Consider the following 5,699-nt stretch of genomic DNA (forward strand, 5'->3'; position numbering starts at 1 on the left):
CTGAAATCAAGCAATAGAGTGCATCAAAGTTCTAGTCCAAGTCATGGGCAATACAACATACAATTTGTCACTAAACTTATGCAAAATCCTCATGAAATAATGTAAAATGCACAATGTATGCTTGAGTCAAGGTGTAAGTGAATATCTACCCAAAACTAGCTTATTTCCTAAGGAAATGCATGAAACTAACCTAAAAATAGTAAAGAAAAGGTCAGTGAAACTGGCCAAGATGTCCTGGCATCAATAATTTTAGTGACAAATTGTATGTTGCATTGCCCATGACTTGGATTAGAACTTTGATGCGCTCTATTGCTTGATTTCAGGACCAAAGGAAGCAAGGAATGGGAGGTAACTTGCAAAGTTAATGAGAAAAGTGATTGCCAATAACGCTCTCAAAGTCATCATTGACCATGTTAAGAGTCAAGTTAACTAAGTTAACGTGAACTCTAACGTGGAGAAGGGAAGTTGAGCCAACGTTAGTGACACTTAACATTGTCACTAACGTTGGCAAATGCTCAGAAGTGGCCACGTTAGAGTCCACGTTAACTTAGTTAATGTGGCCTCTAACGTTAGAAAGGGGGAGAAATGCCAACGTTAGTGACATTCAACATTGTCACTGACGTTGGCCTAAGGAGAAACATACCACGTTAACTTGGTTAACGTGGGAGCTAACGTAAGAAGCAAGCATGGTCGACAACGTTAGTGACACCCAACATTGTCACTAACGTTGGAAGCAACCACACAACACCCCAAGGAGCCACGTTAACTTCCATGTTAACTTAGTTAATGTGGAAGCTAACGTTGATGAGTGAAAGAATGGCCAACGTTAGTGACACTCAACATTGTCACTAACGTTGGGGATGGCTAAGCATGGCCACGTTAGAAGCCACGTTAACCTAGTTAACGAGGACTCTAACGTGAGACATAGGGGCACCTTGGAACGTTAGTGACAATGTTGAGTGTCACTAATATTCTCAAAGGATGGCAAGCCCACGTTAAAGAGCCACCTTAACTAAGTTAACGTGGGCTCTAACGTGGGAACAAAGGGGGCTTTTCAAAATTATTGGAAATGTTAAGTCTCAATAACGTGTGCGAAGGACTTAGAGGCAACGTTAGTGGCAACGTTTATGCCACTAACGTTGAAGTTAACGTGGCTTTTACTTAGTAACGTTAGTGAGAAAGTTGATTGTCACTAACGTTCTCGAACTTATATTTTCACTAAACGTTAACACCCCTAACGTCCTGAGCTAAAGTCTCTGCCCACTTCACATTTTCTCTCTGCAAGTAAAGCCAAGCCCAAATGAAGAAGAGAACTGCTTCAAACTCAAGATCCAAAGGCCCAAGACTTGAAGAGCCAACTAGAAGCTGAGAGAAGTAGTATATATAGGAGTAGCTTTGAATTGTTGAAAATATAAGGAAAAGGGGGAAAAAAGGAACTACTCTCTGTATTTTACTTTCTCTGCAATTTCTAGTTCTATGATGTATTCTCCATCTTTGTTTCCATTTTCTAGAGCTATGAACAACTAAACCCCTTTCATTGGGTTAGGGAGCTCTGTTGTAATTTGATGGATCAATAATAATTTTCATTATTCTTCTTCTATCTTTTCTCTTGATTTTACTTGAAAGCTTTCGATCTTCATCCAATTGAGTAGTTATCTTGGAAAAGAAGCTATTCAAACTTGGATCTCTTCTGAACCTTGAAAGAGGAATGAAGAGATCAAGCTAGAAATGCTTTCGCATGCTGGACCAAATTGGGTTTGGATGGGTATGTGACTATAACCCTCTCAATACTTGATTTGGGAAATGCATGTGGTATAATCAGTGACCATACTTTATCTCTTCTCATGAGCAATTGACCAAAGAATTGGCTATTGATCAAGATTTGAGAGATTGAATTGCAAGAAATTGTAATTCAATCAATTAAGATTGCCAATGAGATCAATGAGTGCATTGATTGAGAAAGAGATGAAAATTAACTTGATCCGGAGAATTGCAACATCTCTTAAGCCCAATGAACTCCCCATCTCTGATCTTACCCATTCTCTTTAATTTCTGCCATTTACTTTTATGAGCAAATCCCCCATTCCCATTTACAATTCTGCAATTTATTTTCAGTCATTTACTTCCAGTCCTTTAATTCTAGCATTTACTTTTCTATTATTTACATTCCCGCCATTTTATTTTCTGCAACTCTCGACCCAAATTAAAGTTGCTTGATCAATCAATCCCTGTGGGATTCGACCTCACTCTATTGTGAGTTTTTACTTGACGACAAATTCGGTACACTTGCCGAAGGAAATTTGTTGAGAGACAGTTTCCACCCGCATCAAGTTTATGGCGCCGTTGCCGGGGATTGATTGTGCATCAACAATGATTAAATTGGAAGATCACTAGATTGAGCATTTTTACTTTGTGAATTTCATTTTTTGTTTTTTGTTTGAGTGATTTACTTTCTGTTTTAGTTAAACTTCTTCCCTTCCCCCCCTACTCTTTTGTTTTTCTTTGTTATTTTCAATTCTGTTTGCTAACCCACTAACTGTTTGATATATTGCATCACCCACAACTAACAGTAATTCTGACAAAAAAAATACTCTCTGCACCTATCTTTTCTTGCTTACACTTGATGGTTGTATGAACCTGAGAGGACCTTCAACTTCCTTTGATTCTGAACCTGAGAGGACCTTCCTTAGATTAAGGAGGGAGGCAAGAGGAAAGAAAGTGGTTGGAGATGAGGAAGAAGAGGAATTCTTTGAACCAAACATGGAAGACAACATGGAAAACCATCATGAAGAAGAGGATCACAACCATGGGGGAGGAGGTAGAGTGAATCATGCTGGGGAGGATAGAAGATTTTTGGGCTCTTACATCAATCCAAACCCAGGAAATTGTGGAAGTAGCATCCAAAAGCCAACAATCCATGCCAACAACTTTGAACTTAAACCACAGCTCATTACCCTTGTTCAGAACAACTGTTCGTTTGGAGGAGGTGTTCAAGAAGACCCCAATCAACATTTGACCACGTTCCTGAGAATATGTGACACAGTGAAGTCTAATGGTGTTCATCCTGACACCTATAGACTGCTCTTGTTTCCATTCTCACTTAGGGACAAAACAGCCAAGTGGCTGGAATCTTTCCCAAGGGAAAGCTTGACAACTTGGGAAGACGTGATGAACAAATTCTTAGCAAGATTTTACCCTTCTCAACGAATCAATAGGCTGAGAGCTGAGGTCCAAACAAGATGGTGAGACTCTATATGAAGCATGGGAGAGGTTTAAAGACCTAACAAGGAGGTGCCCACCAGATATGTTCAACGAATGGGTGCAGCTGCACATTTTCTATGAAGGGCTCTCTTATGAGTCAAAGAAGGCCGTAGACCATTCATCCGGAGGATCTTTGAACAAGAAGAAGACTATTGAGGAAGCCATAGATGTTATTGAAATAGTAGCAGAGAACGACTACTTCTATGCTTCCGAAAGAGGGAACACAAGAGGAGTAATGGAGCTAAACAATGTAGATGCTATGTTGGCCCAAAACAAGCTCATTACCAAGCAGCTGGCTGACCTCACCAAGAAGATGGAGAGGAACCAAGTAGCAGCAATCTCAACTTCATCAACAACCCAAGAAGGAGTGAATGAAGAAGCAGAGGGTAGTCAGGAGCAAGCCAACTACATTGGAAATTCACCAAGGAAAAACTATGATCCATACTCCAAGACCTACAACCCTGGGTGGAGAAACCACCCAAACTTTGGGTGGGAAAGTGAGCAAGATCAAAACCAGACCAGAGACGTTACAACCCCCACAACAACACTTCTCCACACGCCTATCAAGACCAAAATAGCACATCTGCTCAATCATCCATCAATTGATGACAAGCTCTCTAAGATCGAAACCTTAATTGAAGAAGTATGCAAAGACATTCAAAACAGTAAAGCATTCAGAGAGGATGTGCAGTCAAACATGCAGAATTAAAATGCTGCCATCAAGAAACTGGAGACACAAATCAGCTATCTATTTAAGCAGCTTCCTAACCACAACCTTTGCTATGATGCCAATTCAAGCAAAAGGGAGGAGTGTCAAGCTATCACACTTAGGAGTGGGAAGGAACTGAAGGAACTGCCCCAAAAACCACAAGAAGAAGGCTCAAATGAGAAGGGAGAAAAACAAGATGGAGTTCAACCTCCCACGCCAAGTCCGCAGAAAGAAAAAGGGGTGCCACAACTGAACATCTCAAGAGCTCCATATCCCCAACTCAACATACCCTTTGCTGAAGCCATAGAACAAATGCCACTCTATGCCAAGTTTTTGAAGGAGCTAATGACTAAGAAGAGAAGCTGGAAGAACAATGAGACTGTGATACTAACCGAAGAGTGTAGTGCTATCATTCAGCATAAACTACCCCAAAAACTGAAGGATCCTGGGAGTTTTCAGATCCCTTGTATTATAGGAGAAATCACAGTAGAGAAGGCTCTTTGTGACTTAGGGGCCAACATCAATTTGATGTCAGTTGCTATGATGAAAAAGATGAAAATTGAGGAGGCTAAACCAACAAAAATGGCCCTACAACTGGCAGACCGATCGTTCAAATTCCCTCACAGGATAGTAGAGGATCTGCTGGTAAAAGTGGGAGATTTCATATTTCCAGCAAATTTTGTGGTGCTGGACATGCAGGAGGACGCCAAGACCTCCATCATCTTGGGAAGGCCATTCTTGGCCACTGCTGGAGCTGTCATTGATGTTCAGAAGGGTGACCTCACCCTGAGATTACACAATGAAAAGATGACATTCAATGTGTTCAAGGCCATGAGTTACCCACCAGAACAATTGGGGGAATGCATGAGGTTAGATGCACTTGAGGATGAAGTGCAGGAGAATTTTGAAGAAGAAGAACCTGAAAAGGACGAGAGATTGGTGGAGGAAGAATCTGAATAAAGTGAAGAGGTGGCCACAGCAGACATACATATACCAGATGCACCAAAGGAAGGGAACGAAAAGTCAGAAGCACCCAAACTTGAACTCAAAGCACTGTCACCCACTCTCAAATATGCATATCTAGGAGAAAATGAAAACTACCCAGTGATCATAAATTCATCCCTCAGTCAAGATCAAGAGGACGAGCTACTCAAGGTGCTGCAGGAGCATAAGGATGCCATTGGATGGACCCTTGCTGACTTGAAGGGAATCAGTTCAGCCATATGCATGCATAAAATACTGTTGGAAGATGATGCTAAGCCATCCATTCAATCCGAAAGAAGGCTGAACCCAATCATGAAGGAAGTGGTACAGAAAGAGGTTATGAAGCTTTGGCAAGGAGGGGTCATATACCCAATTTCGGACAGCCCTTGGGTTAGCCCCATACATGTTGTGCCCAAGAAGGGAGAAATCACTGTGGTTACCAATGAGAAGAACGAACTCATACCTACAAGGACCGTCACAGGATGGCGGATGTGCATAGACTACAGAAAACTCAATGAGGCTACCCGAAAAGACCATTTTCCCCTTCCATTCATGGATCAGATGTTGGAAAGACTTGTAGGGCACGCATATTATTGTTTTCTCGACGGTTATTCAGGATATAACCAAATAGTGGTTGATCCCAGAGACCAAGAGAAAACCTCAGTTACTTGTCCGTATGGAGTGTTTGCCTATAGGCGCATGCCATTTGGGCTATGTAATTGGTGCACGAAATTGTGATCTCTGG

Source organism: Arachis hypogaea, chromosome 13, assembly GCF_003086295.3.
Source record: "Arachis hypogaea cultivar Tifrunner chromosome 13, arahy.Tifrunner.gnm2.J5K5, whole genome shotgun sequence".
Taxonomy (NCBI): Eukaryota; Viridiplantae; Streptophyta; class Magnoliopsida; order Fabales; family Fabaceae; genus Arachis; species Arachis hypogaea.